Source organism: Crocodylus siamensis, chromosome 3 (genome assembly GCF_052110815.1).
Source record: "Crocodylus siamensis isolate JL-2025a chromosome 3, ASM5211081v1, whole genome shotgun sequence".
Lineage (NCBI taxonomy): Eukaryota > Metazoa > Chordata > Crocodylia > Crocodylidae > Crocodylus > Crocodylus siamensis.
Window position 1 is genome coordinate 22,143,298 of NC_143397.1, and position 18,444 is coordinate 22,161,741.

The 18,444-nt window shown below is 47.5% G+C and overlaps 1 long non-coding RNA gene across 1 annotated transcript in view; it reads left to right on the forward strand.

The window, feature by feature from the left end:
- Positions 1–18,444, forward strand: part of LOC149868066 (uncharacterized) — a 95,968-nt gene that overhangs the window by 20,332 nt on the left and 57,192 nt on the right. Inside the window, exon 2 of the long non-coding RNA XR_016441172.1 lies at positions 557–1,253. This is a non-coding gene — a long non-coding RNA (uncharacterized LOC149868066). The remainder of the gene's footprint in view (positions 1–556; positions 1,254–18,444) is intronic.

The following is an 18,444-nucleotide window of genomic DNA, read 5'->3' on the forward strand; positions in this document are numbered from 1 at the left end:
ACCCGGAGCGGAGGAGAGTGCAGCAGTAGCAGCGGCGGCGGCGAGCGGAGCAGCAGCAGCTGATCCCCCTAAGGTAAGTGGGGCTGAGGGACCGGCGCAGCTGAGCTGGATCCGGAGGGGAAGCCCCCCGGGTCCCTCTTAGCTGAGCCGGTAGGGAGCCGCGCTCCCGAGCCGCGCGAACAGAGCGAGCGGGCGAGCAGGCGGGCCCCAGAGGCTGACCCCTGCTCTGCTAGTAAGGGCAGCAACTCCTGCGATGGTGTCGACACGGAGTTCTGCCAGGGCCCCTGCCCGGGGGGCGCGGCCTTCCCGGGGCTTGTCCGAGGCCTCCACCCAGACAGAGCCCTCGGGGGGGCTGCCGTCCTCCAACCCCCTGGCCTGCGGGAACTGCCTGGCAAGGTCTGGGGGGGCAGGGACTGGGGACTCCTGCACCTGTCCTGTAGGTATCCGCCTTAGGACCCTGGAGGAGCAGGTGCAGGAGCTCCTGGAGGAGGTTAGCAGGCTGAGGGGAATCCGTGAGGCAGAGGAGGAAATTGATAGGTATTTTCTTTCTCTGCAGGGTGATACAACAGAGGAGAGGGCAGCCCGGGATGAGCCCTCCACTGCTGAGTGGCAGACGGTCTCCCGCGCCAGGGCTATTAACCATGTTGTGGCACCAGTTCCTCCTGTCCATCTGGAGAACAGATATGAGGTCCTGGCAGCCCTGGAGGAGGAGGGAGCAGTGGAAGATTCCAGGGAGGAGACTTTGTGCACACAATGTCCTGTGCGGGCGGCGGGAGTCAAGAGGCCTAAGAGGAGGAAGCGTCGCGTCATCGTGATTGGTGACTCCATCCTGAGAGGTACAGAGGGCCCCATCTGTCGCCAGGATCCCTCAGCACGTGAGGTCTACTGCCTGCCCGGAGCGAAGATTCAGGATGTGAAGGGGATGCTCCAGTCCATCATCCAGCCCACGGATTATTACCCCATGGTCCTTGTCCATGTGGGTACTAACGATGCGGCCAGGAGAGCCCCTGATCGCCTGATGGAGGACTACCATGCTCTGGGAGGCGTGCTGAGGGAGATGGGCGCACAGGCGGTCTTCTCTTCCATCCTGCCAGTGAGCGGTCGAGGCAGACGTCACGAGATGTGCATTGCGGAGACCAACTGGAGGCTACAGGAATGGTGCTTCGAGGCGGGCTTTGGCTTCCTCAGCCATGACCGGCACATCGTGATGAGAGACATGCTGGGATGGGATGGGCTCCACCTTTCCCCTAAAGGTAAGCGTGTGTTCTCCTCCAGGTTGATGAACCTCCTTCGGCGGGCTTTAAACTAGGCTCGTCGGGGGAGGGGGAAGATGAGGGCGGAGGAGACGATGAACTACCAGGCCCAGCAACAGCCAGCGAGCCCAGACCAATGGTCAAAAGGGAGAAACAGGTAAGCGATGGGGGACGGGGCATTGCTGAGACTAGGGGGTCAGTGGGCACAACCGTTGAAGGCCTCAAATGCCTCTACACGAATGCTCGAAGTATGGGGAAGAAGCAGGAGGAACTCGCCCTCCTCCTAGCTGTCACCAGCCCTGACATAGTAGGGATCACAGAAACGTGGTGGGACTCATCGCATGACTGGGCGGTGAGTGTCAAGGGCTATAGGCTATACAGGAAGGACAGGATAGGAAGGAAAGGTGGAGGAGTAGCACTCTACATCAAGGAGGAATATACTTCCTCGTTAATTAGCAAGGGGGTAGAGGGGGGGCACTCTGAGGTGCTCTGGGTTAGAGTAAAAGGCAGTCCAGGGGAGAGAGACTTAACGGTGGGAGTCTACTATAGACCTCCCAACCAGGGAGAAGAGCTCGACCAGGAATTCTTAGGTCAGCTTACAGAGGCAGTGAGGGCTAAGGAAGTGGTCATCATGGGGGACCTGAACTTCCCAGACATCTGCTGGGAGGAGCAGTCAGCCAAGTCTGATCGCTCACGTCGGTTCTTAGCCAGAGTGCAGGACCTCCATTTAACCCAGGAGGTGCACAGTCCCACCAGGGGAGACGCCTTGTTGGACCTGGTGCTGGCCACGGGTGATGACCTGGTGAGGGGGCTGCGGGTGATGGGCCACCTGGGAGACAGCGATCATCGCTTGCTGGAATTCACCATCCAGCGTAAGGTGGCAAAGGGCTGCAGCAAGGCAACAGCCCTAGACTTTAGGAGGGCTGACTTCAACAAGCTAAGGAGGATCGTTGGGGAAGCGCTGAGGACCCAGAGGGGAAGGGAATCGGATGTCGAAGGTGAGTGGTTGCTCCTTAAGGAGACGATCCTCCATGCCCAAAGGGAGGTAATCCCAACAAGGGTCAAAGGGAGCAGGAGGGCACATAAACCCCCATGGCTCACTAAGAGCATCCGGGAATGTCTCCTTGCTAAAAGGGAGGCATATACCCAATGGAGAGATGGGGTCATCACCAAGAAGGACTATGTTACAGTCGCCCGAGGATGTAGGGGGGCAGTCAGGAGGGCCAAGGCAGAGTTGGAGATAGGACTAGCTTCCCGGATTAAGGACAATAAGAAGTCCTTCTTCAAATACATAGGGGGTAAAAAGAGGGTCCCGGGTAATGTGGGGCCCCTGCAGGACACGATGGGCAACTTAGTCATCACGCCAGATGACAAAGCTAACATATTTAACGATTTCTTTGCCTCTGTCTTCCTAAGTAGGGACCAGTTCAGCCACCTCCCTGCTGGGCCCCCCTCGGGCCCCGAGAGAGACACGCCTGGGCCAAGGGTTAGCGAGGAGTTAGTTAGGGTACTTCTGGAGAGGCTGGACGTGTTCAAGTCCGCTGGTCCGGACGATCTTCACCCTAGGGTTCTACAGGAACTGGCCGAGGTCATTGCGGGACCCCTGGCGCGGCTCTATGAGCACTCGTGGTGCTCTGGCGAGGTGCCGGAGGACTGGAAGAGGGCCAATGTGGTCCCTATCTTCAAAAAGGGAAAAAAAGAGGACCCGGGAAATTACAGGCCAGTTAGTCTGACCTCAATCCCGGGTAAGCTCTTTGAAAAAATTATCCTGGCACACATCCAGGAGGGCCTTGCGGGGGAATGCATGCTCAGGGGCAACCAACATGGGTTCATCAGTGGCAGGTCTTGTCAGACCAACCTGGTGGCCTTTTACGATCAGGTCACCAAATCATTAGACGCAGGGGTTGCTGTGGATGTAGTCTTTTTGGACTTCCGGAAGGCTTTCGACACTGTCTCTCACCCTGTCCTCATCAAAAAGCTGGGAGACTGTGGTGTCGATGCCCACACGGTCAAATGGGTCGCCAACTGGTTGGAGGGCCGCACCCAGAGGGTGGTAGTGGATGGGTTCTTCTCGACCTGGAAGGATGTGGGCAGTGGGGTTCCGCAGGGCTCGGTCCTCGGGCCCGCACTGTTCAACATCTTCATCAGTGACTTGGATGAGGGGGTAGAAAGCACCCTGTTCAAGTTTGCTGATGACACTAAGATGTGGGGGGATGTGGGCACACTAGAAGGGTGCAATAGGCTACAAGCTGACCTTGACAGGTTGCAACGGTGGGCGGATGAGAATAGGATGGGGTTTAGCACTGATAAGTGCAAGGTGTTGCACCATGGGGAGGAAGAACCGGCACCACACTTACAGGTTGGGGAACTCCCCTCTTGCCAGCACGGAGACGGAAAAGGATCTTGGAGTCGTCATTGACTCCACGATGAACATGGGCTGGCAGTGTGGGGAGGCAGTCAAGAAGGCCAATCGTACCCTGTCATGCATCCACAGATGCATCTCGAGCAGGTCCAGGGAGGTGATCCTCCCCCTCTATGCGGCACTGGTCAGGCCGCAGCTGGAGTACTGCGTCCAGTTCTGGGTGCCACACTTCAAGAGGGACGTGGACAATATGGAAAGAGTTCAGAGGAGGGCGACTCGTATGATCAGGGGTCAGCAGGGCAGGCCTTATGAGGAGAGGCTACGGGACCTGAACCTGTTTAGCCTCCACAAGAGAAGGTTAAGGGGGGACCTTGTGGCCTGCTACAAACTGGTCAGGGGGGATCAGCAGGTATTGGGGGAGTCCCTGTTCCCCCGTGCGCTGCCAGGAGTGACCAGGAATAACGGTCACAAACTGGCGGAGGGTAAGTTTAGATTAGATATTAGGAGGCGCTACTTCACAGTCAGGGCGGCTAGGGCCTGGAACCAGCTTCCAGGGGAAGTGGTGCAGGCTCCTAGCCTGGGGATTTTTAAAAGGAAGTTAGATGAGCACCTTGCCGGGGTCATCTGACCCCGGTGCTCTTTCCTGCTAAGGCAGGGGGTCGGACTAGATGATCTACCTAGGTCCCTTCCGACTCTAGCTACTATGAAACTATGAAACTATGAAATCTGGAACAGTGGTTCAATTTGTTGATTCAGATCACTGTCCCTGATTTGATTCAGCCAAATCTGAATCTGAAGATTCGATGCTGATTCAGAGAATCGGCGATTCAGACATAGACCCAGCTTTAAACATTTTTTCTATGTACCTTGAGGTACCAATGTGGCTTGTGAACATGGTGATACTGAGGCACATGGAGCATCCCACAGGAGTGTCGGGGAGCCCTCCATGTGCTTGTCGGCAAACCTGGAATTGGACTGGAAGTACTTCCAGGTCTGCTGGGGGTCCTCCTGAACCCCCCAGCTCATCAGTTGGCCACAGGGGGGGCCCCCAGACCCACGAGGCACCAGTCGCCGAGCCAGGGGGGTGTAAGGTGTCCCCCTGGCATGTTCCCTGGTGGACCCCGAAGTGGACCGGAAGTGCTTCTGGTCTACTTCCAGGTCTGCTGCCAAGTGTGCTGGGGACCCCCCGTGCTTCTGTGGGATACTCCACGCACCCCAGCATCGCAGCAGTCACAAGATGTCTGCTCCCTTGAGGTATGTAGAAAAAACATTTAAAGCTGTGTCTATGTCCGACTCTCTCCGAATCAATTCGGAGGGTTCCTATTTGATTTGGAGACATTAAAGGGCCCTCTGATTTGATTCAGATTTAGGAATTCAGCCACCAAATCAGCCCGAATCTCCGCCAAATTGAATCAGGGACTGAAGTTTCTGACAGCCCTATACTGAGCTGCATTTTAATTACACTGTGGATTCCTAAGTAATTTCCAGTAAAATTAAAATGAGGTTTCAGAGATACGGGAACTTCTTTGACATGTTCAGCAGTATTGTAATATTGAAAACAATCCAAGTGAACCAAGCTGAAAATTTGGAAGGAAAAAATTGCAGTGGGTCAAACTCAAAATATTTTCTTTTTCTGTTTTACCCTGTGGAGTAGTAGAAAACCAATAACATTGTTTCGGGTCAACCCAAAATGTTTTGTTAAACCAAAAATTTAATATTTCATCTTTTAATTATTTAATCCTTTCTTTAACCATTTTTTTTCCTGCTGAAAATATTTGTGAAATGTGGCCTAATTTGCAAATAATTTTGGTCCCTGCAAAACTGGATTACTTGAGGAATCTAATACTTGCCAAAATATTTTGCCCTGCTTTACAGGATGAGGAGTACATGTAGAAATAAAAAAGAGCCTGCGGTAAATACTCAGTACTTTTCTGTATCTTCAGTTTCTCATCATGCCAATTCCAAAAGTCAGAGCAATTCCAGAAAGAACCCCGAGGGAACCTTTCTAATCTAACAAAGTAGCTAAACTGTCATCACTCTAAATTTAGGAAATAATCATAAACTCAAGTGTAAAAAAGAAAGGCACACATTTTAAAACACACGCTTTTCAAGAGCATTAGAATGAATCTACTCTCCAAGTGAATAGTGTAGGCCTAGAACTTTGCTGAAAAATTCCTCATGGATTTACAAGTTGCTGTAAGTCCCCCAGGAGATGGATTTTGAGGTATAAACCTGTCCTAGGTACACAGATCTAAGACATGTAGCGAACATTTGGAACCTGACATCTTTCCATAACAAAGACACTTCTGATACTGAAAACCAGACCTATCTGGCTTTCTATCCCCTGTGTTAAATCACACTTAGTGTAGACTTAAAACACAGGTTAATGGTACTGACTTTTGGAAGAGGAAAACTTTGGCATATATTTAAGAAGTAAGAATTAAATGCAATAAATCTGAATTTAAGAAACTTGGGAGTATTTGCTTGTCTCTTTTGCTGTGCAGAGGCCTGTAGAAGTGACTGAATGTTCATTAATCTTTTTAATTCATTTAGTAACGTTATTTTTCTCCTCTGTGGGAGTCCCCTGTGGTTCAGTGGTAGAATCCTTGGCTGCCACACAAGACACCCGGATTCAATTCTTGGATGCATATACACTGCAACCCTGGAGGCACCAAATGTCTGGACTCAGTCTGGCCTTTGGATTCTGTCTCAGTGGCTTAAAGCAGGGATGGAGGGTCTGGGCAGCCTCCACTCCTCCAAACTGCCTGCCTTGCGTATGCTTTGACAAGGCTGGATTAACCCTTTAGTGGGCTGTCAGCAAAAAAACTTGTGGGCCCTGGGCCAGTTGAGGCCCCCTCCCCACCCCGGTGCTGCCACCCACAGGGGGTGGGGCTTGGCGCTGTCACAGGAAGCAGCTGCTGTGGCAGCAAAGCCGGCGGGGGGAGGGGGAGGGGAAGGGAAGGGAGGTGGACTGGGCTATTTGCGCTGCTGCTGCAGAGGTAAGAACTGGGGCCCCCTGCAGCTCAGAGCCCTAGACATGTAACTAGTTTGCCTATGCATTAATCCAGCCCTATGTGTTGAAGGTCTGGGTGACCTGTCATGCATATACCAGATTTGGAAGGATTAACGGTTGCTAAACCATATTTATCCTCTGCTTATTATAGTGTCCAAGATGATTCCAAATAGTTATCATGAAATATGCACAGATCAGCTGATGTGAATTCTTCTTAGAAAGCACGGGCCATTTTAAAAGTGAGGGCTTAATCTGTCTTAATTTCTCACACTGAAGAGTAACCTTGGGCCAGATCCCAAAGTCTAAAAGTCAGTGAGAATCTTTCTGTTGATTTAGTAGGCTTTCATGCTGTCCTTGATTAAAGTAGGGTTACTTGTGAAGCAAATAAACATAAAGTAAACAGAAGTGGACATTTTTAAAGTTTTCTGTCCTTTCTGCCATTTGTTCACTTGCCTGGTGAAGGTAATACTGGGTGTGTCTAAACGTCACCATATGGCGATGTAGCGACATGCTACATCACCATATGGAGTGCTACAGCAATGTAGTGGTCACGTGTGTCTACACATGATCACCAGCTATGTTGCCATAGTGGCTTGCTCCCTAGGTACGTGGGCAATTTACACGTGCACCATGCGCATAGCACAGTAACCAACCAAGCACTGTAGCACTGTAGCAATGTTGTGTAGATGTGTCCACTGTGTAATACAGTCAGTGTTTCTTTACTTGTCTTGCTAACACTACATGTTTAAATATAGAACTGGTTGGAAAATAATCTTTTAATAGACATTTTGACTTACTGGTGAAGTATGTTGGCAGAAATCTGAACTATTTTCATTCCAAATGGTACTGCAGTGCTTCATGGAAGTTGTAGCTGAAGTCTCTTATGCTCTCCTCTTCCAAGACCTTGTGTCTGGCCAGCCTACATCTCCCATGATGCACTACTGTTTTCCATCTTGGTAAGACAATGGTGCATGTTGGAGAAAATCAGTTCACTTCTCACACAGGTGGTTGGAGATCTGCTGAAGCTGTGCTGGTAGAGCTTGTCTGGAACAATTTCTAAAGGTCAGAACCTATTCCAAGTTGCTTCTTTTTCTTCTTCTGGATATTACAGACTTGATGAAAGGAACAAAGAAAGCAATGTTTTCAGAGAACGTGTTACTCTTCAATTAGTTTCCAAAAAGAAGAAACTGCCTGGGGCCAGCAGCAGCACCGATCTTCCCGGTGCTGGGTTTGGGCTGCGCCCAGCGATGGTCTCTCATCTGGCAGGCAGATCAAAGATCCACACCCCTAGGAGGAGTCCCACACCCTCCGGGGGGTGCGGGAGAGCCCCTGATCTGCCTGCCAGATGCCAGGAGGTGGGTGCTGCCGGCTGGGACCAGCGATGAAGCCAGTAAGGCTGGCTTCAAAACTCAAAACATTTCCAAAGTTTCAAAATGTTTTGAGTTCCCTTGTTTCATTTCAAAGTTGTTTTGAAGTCTTTTGCTTCATTTCGTTTTTGCTGTTTTGAGCTTGAAACATATCGAAACAGCTTTGAAACGAAACGTTGGGTGAAATTTCGCACAGCCCTACAAATCAGTAAATTCATAGAGGAGAGAGACTTCCCGTGGCACAGAGCAGCATTTTATTTTTCCCCACCCTTTTGAAAAAGATCATCAAGGACAGTGATCTGAAGCACAACCTGTCTGTTTCTCACCAATAGCTAGGGTGTGCTGCTGACATTTCCTAATATACTCTCATATCCCCTGGTATTGCTGAAAACAGTTGAACATACTACCTCACTGATACTGTTTGGCTGCAACAAACACATCTTAAAATGTCCATGCTTTAATAGGTTTATCATTTTTTATGTAATTTGCATTGTTTTCCTCCTCCTTCCTGCACTTCTTTGTATTCAGTTCTGGTATTGTAGGCTGTGAACTAGGGGTGAATGTGTTATTGTGATATATAACACACAGGGTTATTTTTTCAGCTGACATGGCATTGCCTTCTTGTTTTTAACATTTTACCTAGACCTACAGGGAGCTTTTTGCTACATGAACAAGCTCAGGTGACTAGGTTGGCAAAACTTTCCAGTTTCTGTCTTATACCTAGGAAGCTAATTTTTCTGGGAAAGCCTGAACTCCTTCAGTAAGGTTTGCTGTGAAGAGGGAGCCTGAAGAACATGTGAAAACTGGAGTTTCAGAGTCAGTGTGAAATGTAAATGTTTGCCTGTGTAGTATCCAACCTACTGTAGCCACAGAGCTGAGATGTGATATTCTGAATTTGAGCTCTAGATGAAAACTGCTATGTTTGTGACACAAGTGCAAAAAAGTTACTTGCCTTTTAGAAGTCAATGGTTATGCTTCCATACCAGTGCAGTAACACCTCGCCGCTGTCCCCCCTCCCAGATTAGGGTCAGCTTTACTTTTTTAAACAAGGGAAGGAATGTTTTTGTTTGGCTTTGCTTTTTATTTATATTTGTTACCAATGATCTGTTCTTTTAAAAGACTCCTACACCGTCCATTTACTGTGATCCCTATTCTGTGTATTTAGTCCTTATGAAAGTAATCTGTGTTAATTAATAATAACCACTGAGGAATAGGAAGAAAACAGTCAAATTATTTTTTTTAAAAGACTGGTCCTTTTTGTTTGCCTCTGTTTTTGGTTGTCTAATCTGAGGCACCTTTAAAGGCCTAATTATCAGAATGTGGCCAGGGGGTTTCCTCTCCATGCTTTGGAAATCAGTCCTTTGAAGAGTGTCCCAAATTAGGTCCTTGGAAGCTAAGACATTTAAAAGCACTAATCAGTTTTTAAAATTTTGATCAAAGTTTCTGAAAATACTTTAGATCAACAGAGGTGTTTTGATACGTTGAAATTATAGGTATTACTCTATTTCTGCTACTGGTGGTGACTTTGTCTGAGTATCTGGCCCAGGGATGGGCAAAACACAGTCTGTGGCAAAGGATTTTATATGGCCCATGGTGCATCCTTAACCCCTGCCTGCCTGGCACATACAGTCAGTACTTCTGCCCCCGAGTGCACAGTGAGGGCTGGGGTGGCATGGTGGCTGGACTCCACTTCCCAGCAGTCCCACAAGCAATGGCTCTTTCCAGCTGTGGCCACTAATGTCTCCACTGGACCTGTGCACCCCAGCTCATCTACCCAACATCCATTGCTGAGCATGCTGGATGGAGCAGGGTCTCCATGGAGACTGGCCTGGGACCCATGCGGGCAGAGCACACCCACCTGGGTCGATGGGATGGGGCTGCAAGCAGGCGGGGAGTGGCATCCAGGAGTGGCTTGGGTGTGTGGGGCTGGGGCTAGGATCTTGGGGTGGTGACAGTGTGGGGCCAGGGCCTGGAGCAGAGCCACAATCCACTGCCCACCTGTGCCCGCAATGGGCACTGGTTCTGCAGGCAGGGGTGTGCTGGGAGCAGATTGCAGCTCTGCCCTGGGCCCCAGCCCTGTGCTGTCACCACTCCAAGATCCAAGTCTCAGCCCCACTCGCCCCCTTCAGCTCCCAGACTCAGCTCCCCACCTGCCTATGGCCCCGTCCCATTCGCCTGGCTGAGTGAGCATGCCTTGCTCACATAGATCCCAAGCCAGTCTCTACAGATCCAGGATCACCAGCTGGTGACAGTGTGGGGCCGGGCCCTTGGGCAGCTCCACTTAGAGAGTTTTGATAAGCTGTTGTGGGCATGGGGCAGGGGGTGCCAACCCAGCCTGGGCCGGCAAGGGGGAGGGGAGGTTGTCCTGACCCCAGTTTACAAAAAACTCTCTAAATGGCTCTCTAACTCAAATAATTGTCCACCCCTGATCTAGCCAAATTAACAATGGGAAAGAAAGGACTTTGTCAAGTATCTAATCTATTGGGGGGCCATTTCAATCAAGGAACTTATTCTATAAGGAAGATTGAGCTGGCATTCAGCCAGAATGCTGGACTGTCCCTGGAGAGTCGGTGCCGTTCATTGCCGCTGCAGGGCTCTGTCAATAGCTGTACAGGATCTTTTATGTTTCCAGAATGTCATGGAAGAGACAGGTGTCATCTTCCTTTTATGAGCTGTTCTGATGATGCACTTTTCCTTGCTGTTTGTGCATAGAGCTGGTTTATAAGGATGATGAAAGAAAATCAGTATGCAGTGTGATTTCATATTGTACAGCCATACAGCAATAATAATTGCACAGGCTTCGCATAATATGAGAGGGTGTGTTGTTGCCCCCTTCCTTTGCGATATTATGGTCCTATTGTTAATGTAAGGTTGCCAAGTTAGATGCACTATGTTTTAGCTGGATGCAGGTTCTGGACAACAGTTGTTTGACAATAAACTTTGTTTTCAGTGTGTGGCCTGGGCATAGTTGGAGGTTGTAATCTTGCGACATAGATTTTAGACATTCCTCCAGGCTGGAAGAGCCAAGCTCTCAGAGTTCAGAGAGAAGCCAGCTACATCTGCAAAAACACGATCAGCATGTCCAAAGGAGGTGTATTTTTACCTTCTGTGAAAAAAAAAATCCTTTTGTGACACCATGCTAGCAGCAGGCAGCTTAGATGGAGTAGCCTTTTCATAAGAGGAATGCAGTCAATTTCTAGTTGTTGTTCGCATTACAATAATGTCTAGATACCCCAGACAGAGTTGGGGCTGTGCCATGCTAGGGACTGAACAATGATGCAACTCAGTCTCCAACTGTTTGCCATTTAAACTGTTAGGCACAGAGTGGGAAGCAAAGCAGAGAAGTGAAGTGATGCACCCGGCAGGTCAATAGCAACCAGGTCTAGTGAATCTGAAGTCTAATGAATCTGAAGAGACCAGGCCATTACGATTTACTATTTGCCTGTTTATAGCTGCATGTGTTGCCGAGGACATATGTGGGGTTTGGTAACACCCATCTTCACCCTGCTGTATCAGAAGTACCTTTGTTTCTAGAAGGAGGTCTAGAAAAGAGTATGGGGGAGGAGAAAGAAAAGAAAAATGGCTTGGAGGTGAAAAGTAAGTGGTGAAATGAAATGGGACACTAAAGAAAGCTAGAAAGTGCAAGAGGAGAGTGAAAGAAAGCACAGATTCTTGCTTGCGTGCAAATGTTCATGACTGGGGCATGCTATTTATCTTTCATTTGATTTCCTTGGTGAAGAAAAAGTTGCTACAAGGAGAGGAAAGGTCAGTGTTAGCTGGAAGGGGGTGAGCGGGAAGCATGAGTGCCAGCGTGCACTTGTTGACAGCCCAGAGGTCACAAGTTTGAGGCCATAGCAGAAATGCTTATGGCGCAGCCCTGTCAGATTCCAGTGGATTCCAGCCAGTTCTGCTAAATACCTTGTCACAAGGATATGAAAAAGGAAAGGTGCTGGGAGGGTCTGGTTTAGCTGCAGAAATGTATTAACTGATCATGGTCCAGGTGATGGGATCATATGGCCAAGCATTGTGGAGTAGCTCCTCATGGCTTTATTCTGTCAGGCAGTGAATCGGAAAGCTCTGTTAGAGCTCAGTAACTCTATTTGCTATTGTTGAGTGACATGCAGCTATGAATTTTGAAGGGATGATGGGTTCCTGGGGTGGGATCAGAGAGCCATCTCATCTCCCCTCCCAAACTGGAAATTTTTTTTTTGTGTGGAGTTTGTCTCAATTCAGATAAATTAACACTCCCTCCCCGTATGTCTCGTTCAATAGCTCCTTTCCAGTCTGCTGCTTCTGAATCACTCTCTCCGGCTGCTCTGGCACTCAGTAGGAGTTTGCCCTGAATGTATCCTGGCACATAAATAACAGGGAATCAGAGATGGAAATCATCACCATTAAAGCATCTCGCTCTCCCTTCAGCCAGTGCGGGATTGTTCCCTGCCATGCACTTCTCAAGGGTTTTTGTTTTAAATACCATAAGCAACAAAAAATCCCGCCCCACTCCCCTCCAGGAGCTTAGCCCACGGTCTAATGACTAAACTGTTGTGCAATTTCCCTCATATGCAGCCTACATTTTCCTTTGTTTGTTGCCATTATTCCATTATTCCTACTTATAACTGGTGCTGAGTGAATCTCAGAGGTTTGGAGACTTATTTTAGTTCAAGTTGGCATTCAAGACAGCAAATGTTTATCCAAATTCTCTACATCCATTGGGCACCTCACAGCCAGGCCTACTTCCCTCATTTCCCCATAATATTTTTCATCTCACAATACGCTCTGCTTCCCCCTATTTTCTGGATCCATGGAGCTACATATTGGCTAGATACTGAGCACTTTCCTCCTTTAGTAAACGTTCTCTTGAGATCCTAGAGCAATGCCCTACTCCAGAGTCTGTCCCATACCATTTCCTAGGCTATTCCCAACCTGAGTCTCCCGATTTAGTCTCCTGTCAGCTTCAGATGTTTGCCAAACAGTTCACTTTCTCCAAACCAGCTGGGATCTCAGGGGCTACTGATACCCTTTTACTGGGACTGGTGTTCTGATAGGTTGAACACTGCAGGGTACCTGCAGCAGGGGTGGCCAGCCTGTGGCATGGGCAGCCTCTGTGTGGCATGTGGCAGATCAGGGAGGGGAGAAGCAGCGCAACGGCTGATGGGGCAGGAGGCAAAAAGTGAAGCAGCAAATTGGGCAGGGAGCAGAAAACAGAGCAGCAGATTGGGCAGGGGAAAGGGTGCCTGCCCGATGAATGGCACTTGGGGAGGGTGTGGGACTAATTAGTGACATACGTGCCAAAAAAGGTCGTTCCCCATTGCTGTAGGGCTTTCCCCCAGTGTATGTCTTGGATAACGCCCTGGGTAATTTAAAAACCAGGTGTAAGAAGAATTCTTCACCTCAATATGAAGACACTAGTCTCACAGGAAGGGAGTATGTGAGGAGTCTTCCTTTTTCTTCCTTTGCCCTGCACTCTGAGGGATGAGCCAGAGGAGAGCCAGTTCAGTTGGGCAAGCTGAAGGATGCAGCCTTGGGATCTCTCTGAGAAATAATTTGTGGGCAGTGAGGTTCACCGGAAGTTCAAAAATTGGTTCACCAAAAGATCAGTTTGTGTCAGCTTTGGCCTCTGATGGCTAGATCTACAAAGGGATGTATAGTGGTGTACATTGTATGGCTTGTGGGTGCCCTACAGCCTGGTAAAATCCGTAGCTTGCGGTAGGCATTTAAATTCTCTCTCCAGTGCATGGGAAGAATTGTGTACCTTAGACTGGGATCCCTAAAGCCAACAAACCATTGTGTGGAGCTGCCTTTGCTAGTCACTAGGAAGCATCAGTGATAAGGATGAAAGTTAGGCCCATCCTTTTTGGGTCTGGGATTGGGTGTCAAAAGCCAGCAATATCCCTACTAAAAACTGACACTCATGAACCTGCTACTTGAGTTAGGTGTTTAATTTTGGGGGTGCTGCCCCATTGCTTCCTCAAGAGTAGGTAAAACTCTTACTGGGAATGTAGGTGTTGTGCATTCAAATTCTTGTTTTGCTTAGTTTGAAACTGGAAAGCTCAATTGAAAGCCTGTCTCCCATGAGAGTGCCCTGAGTGCTGGATTACCGGACACCCTGAACCGTTTCTAAGTATCTTCCCTTGAAACTGTTTCCCTTTGTGTAAACAGAGAGGGAGGAGCCAGAGCCAGAATGACTGAGTGGGATACTATGGTCTGGTGGTTAGGGTACATGGTGCAGGCTCTGGGAGACTCATGTCTGAGGTTCTGCTCCAATTAATATTCAATTGCCATATTTTCTTACATTCAACACCCATGTTCCCCCTAATAATCCCCCCCCCCCCAAATTTGGGGTGTGTGTCTTAAGTAGGGAAGCCTGGACTAGAAAGCCCCCCACTTTAAGTCCTGCTCCAAAATGAACTGCCCAGCAGCAGCAGTGGAGTTTCTCACAGACAGCTGAGAGATTCAGTCGTCTTAAGAGCTCATTGTTCTTCACTCCGTAGGTATTAACAATCATCTCTTCTTTTTAAGGCTCAACTAATCAAGCTAGCTTTTCATCTAGCAGTGTTGCTATCTATTAGTTACTCCTGGTCTCTTTTCTCCTATTTCACAGCCTTGCAAACATTTTAGCTCTGTCCCTGCTCTATGCAGCTATAACTCCAGAAAAATCTTTTTTTTCATTCTCCCTTCCTAAAAATAAGGTACAGATATTTTTTCTGGGGCACATTAGATACAAGAAAATATAGTATTTAAACAAAGTGAAATAGCTTCACCCAGGGAGACCACCTCAGAATACCCTGCAGCCATGTGTTTAAGGTCCTCTCCTGGGGTAGATTGGGATTAAATCACTGTTCCAAATTGGGCAGGGGAGTAATTTGAAACTGGGTCTCCCCAAATGTCAGGTGTGTAGCCTAATTACTGGTCTTTGGGTTAAGGAGGGGGGCAACCCCTGCCCCTAGGGTGCCTTGTGCAGGGTGTGAGGTATGCTGTCAGTATGCCATCTGAATTGGGCCACACGTTTGAGATGGCAGGAGAAACATGTAGTTATGAATCGTACTGTATCTTAGACTTCTAAGCTCCTGAGACCTCGATAGCTATGCACAGGTCAAGGGGCAGAAACAGACACAGGTCAAGAGGCTATATAAATTTGTTCATGGCTATCTTAGGTGCCTATGGAATTTCATAATCTCCTGCATTAGGTATAAGCTGAACTAGAAGATTTTTGAGGATCTAAATTTTAGATTTGGGTGACCTGTCCTCAGTGGATTTACTCTTCCATAACTTTCTGAAGTCAGATTGTTACTAATCATAATAGGCATCAGATAGCTAACACTGGCACGTTTAATGCAGCATAGGGCAGCATTTTTTGAGAACTGAAAGATATGGGAACTAACTGTCAGGCAGTAGTGAAGAATGATAACAGAACCTCTGTACGGGAAGATCAAAAAGCCAGTATCAGCTAGTTCTAACTACCTGTATAGCACAGGCAATAAAAAATGTTTCTGAGAGACATGGTGGAAGGCCAAGTAACAAGCCCTAAGATGACTCAGGAAAATTAGCAGGAGTGACTGTATGTACAGAGGGAGACCCCTTTGGCACAGCAAGCTGTAAATTATGGTTATTCCTAAGAGGTAACAAGAGAAGTTCTGTCAACTACACAATTACTTTTTATTGGCAGTACTCTTTCAAGTCAAGAAAACATTGGCTGAAGTTCAAGACCATAGTTTTGGCTCAATAGCTACCATAATTTTTCAGAAATGTGATGAATGTTCCTCAAGAAATAGTTTCCTACAACAGCCACAAAAATGTCTCCAGTCAGGTTAGAGGGTATCTAGAACAATCTCCTAAAACTGCTGCCAATCAAGATTTGCCAGGGATAGTTTAAGCAAATGAAGTGTTCAGCTGTTCAGTTGCATAACATATTAACCAACATATCTGAGGGCCATCCTCCCTCATTAACAGAGAATGAATATTTGCATAAATTTTCATATATTTCTATAGCTCACAAACCACGCATTTTCTTTTTAAGCTTATGCTGTTCAAAATATTCTCAATGTGGGGTAATATTTGCCTGCAAGCTGGTCAGTATATGGTTAAGTGGTCATATTCAGAATATAAATTAATTTTCCAAATGTTCATGCCCTATTTCGAACACTGAGTGAAATTCTGACCCTACTGAAGGGTGTGTGAATTTTTCCATTGACACCACTGGGTGCCTCTACACATGCAACAAATTTGAAGCAATAAACTTGGGAGCAGTTTGAGCTGGGGTAAACTGCTCCCAGGCACAGCATCTACATGCGTACCTGCACCAGCAGCAATGAATCGGGCTAGAGCAGTTTATGTCAGGTCCCCTCCTGCCCTGCTCTGCCCCAGACTCTGGGTAGCTGCGTCAGGTGGCAGAGGGGCTGGCTGGGGCACGAGGGTGCTGAAAGTGTGGAGTCATGTGGTTAGGCAGCAGGCAGGAGTCTAGCCCCCTGATCCCTTGGCTGACCGGGTTCAATTGACCCCTGCGGTCAGCATCTACATGTGTTTAATCACAGTTAATTATTCTGCTGTAAAGTAGAACTGTCCCTGACTACTGATGGCAGTGTTAATTAGTTTACTGTGGTCTAATATCATCACACATGTAAATGGTGACACTTTACTCTGCCAAGAATTAGTCTACACTCCAGTAAAGTGCACATGTAGATGTGGCCACTGAGGCCAGGATTTCAAAAACCTTTTGTTTTACCCTCTTTCATGGTGATAGGTCATAGGAAGACAAAGTTCGAGTATTACAAATCATAGTTTGCTTACTCATTATTATGCGGGTAGTGCTGTAGTGCCTAGACCAGTGATTCTCAACCACGGTACCAGGGTGGTGTCAGATCCCTTGAAGGGTGCTGTGAGGTACAAGGGCATAAGCAGACAAGCTAAGCAGAAAAGCCAGGCTCAGGCCTCTGCCTGGACTATCCCCCACCCTTACTGCCCAGTCCCTTTGCAAGGAGGTAGGCACTGTCATATATAAATTAGCTTTTTGAATCGGGTGCCACTCAATTCCCAAATGATACAAAAGGAGCCTCTTGTCTAAATAAGTTTGAGAACCGCTGGCCCAGAGAATTCTGTTGGGAATTGGGACTCCATTTTGCGAGACCCCCATGCACACAGATATTAAAAATTAAATTTCTGTCTCAGTGGATGTATTTACGGTACTACTCCAAAAGCATATGGGAAAAGGTAGTGGAAAGATTGATTCCTAAAAGGTCTCTGGGCCCTTCTAGGAATTATTCTGTCCAGTACTTGTTTCTCCCTTTGAACCAGGCCCTGATTACAGGAAGTAGAGAAATGACAGGTAGTGAAGTATGCAAAGGCCAGAAATCACATCCAGGGAGTTGTGGGATTGCTGGTGGCTGACTTCTCTATAGCTTACAGAGTGCATAGGTGAATTCTGAACCTAGAAAGGGAGAGCTGGACTGGGAGAAGCTCAACTTCAGACCTGTGTTCAACAGATCTTGCAGGATTATGCTGGACTGCCACCAGCAGGCAAGCTGAGGGGTCCTAGGTGTGTTTAGGCTAGAAGGCAGACTACATAGGCAATATAGCAGCCTAGACATACTCAGATTTTCAATAGGATATGTAGAAAGTTGACCCATTGAAAACTAAAACAGTTAGAACCAATAATAACATTTATTGTTGGAAAGTGGAGAATATAAAGCAATCACTTCTCTTTTTTAATGCGATAACGTTTCTACTTAACAAACAGCCTGAAAATGCAAAGCCAGCCCCAAGCAAGCGCTCCTAAACATTCTGACTTCAGTGAGATAAAAAGCAAGAGTCTAAATAATGAGGAATAAAGACAGAGAGAATGAGACTCTGTTCAAGTTATATCTTGTGTCTGAGGATGTGTATTTGAATAATCTAAAATCATTCAGAAATACATTGTGTGACCTTGGAAAAGTTACTTACCTATTTTGTGTTGTAGGGTTTACCCAGCTGTACAAATTATATTATTATACTTTACAGCAGTGCTGAAATAATTAATTGTTGTGACCTAATTGTTAATTAATTGTTGTTGATCTACAGAAGAAAAAGACCCTGAATAGTGCCAAGTATTACAACTTTGTATTGATTTGTTGGATCTTGTCAGCCCTCCACTTATCTTTTTTTGTTTGCCCCCAGACTTATTATCTGTAGTAATTATATTGGGTGTCATATTTCTGTACCTGCTCTCCAGTGAATTGTCAAAGCTTATGGTTTTTATGCAAACATAGCTATAGCGTACTTGCCTGCATTTCCAAACTGTCTTACATTATCTAGTTGGGGTGGTCCTGTTTTGAGCAGGGGATTGGACTAGATGACCACCTGGGGTCCCTTCCAACCCTAATTTCTGATTCTATCAAAGTACTGTATGGCTAGAAGTGGCATTAGAAGTGGCAACTTTGATTCACTGGTAATACTGATACAGCTAATAGATGCTTA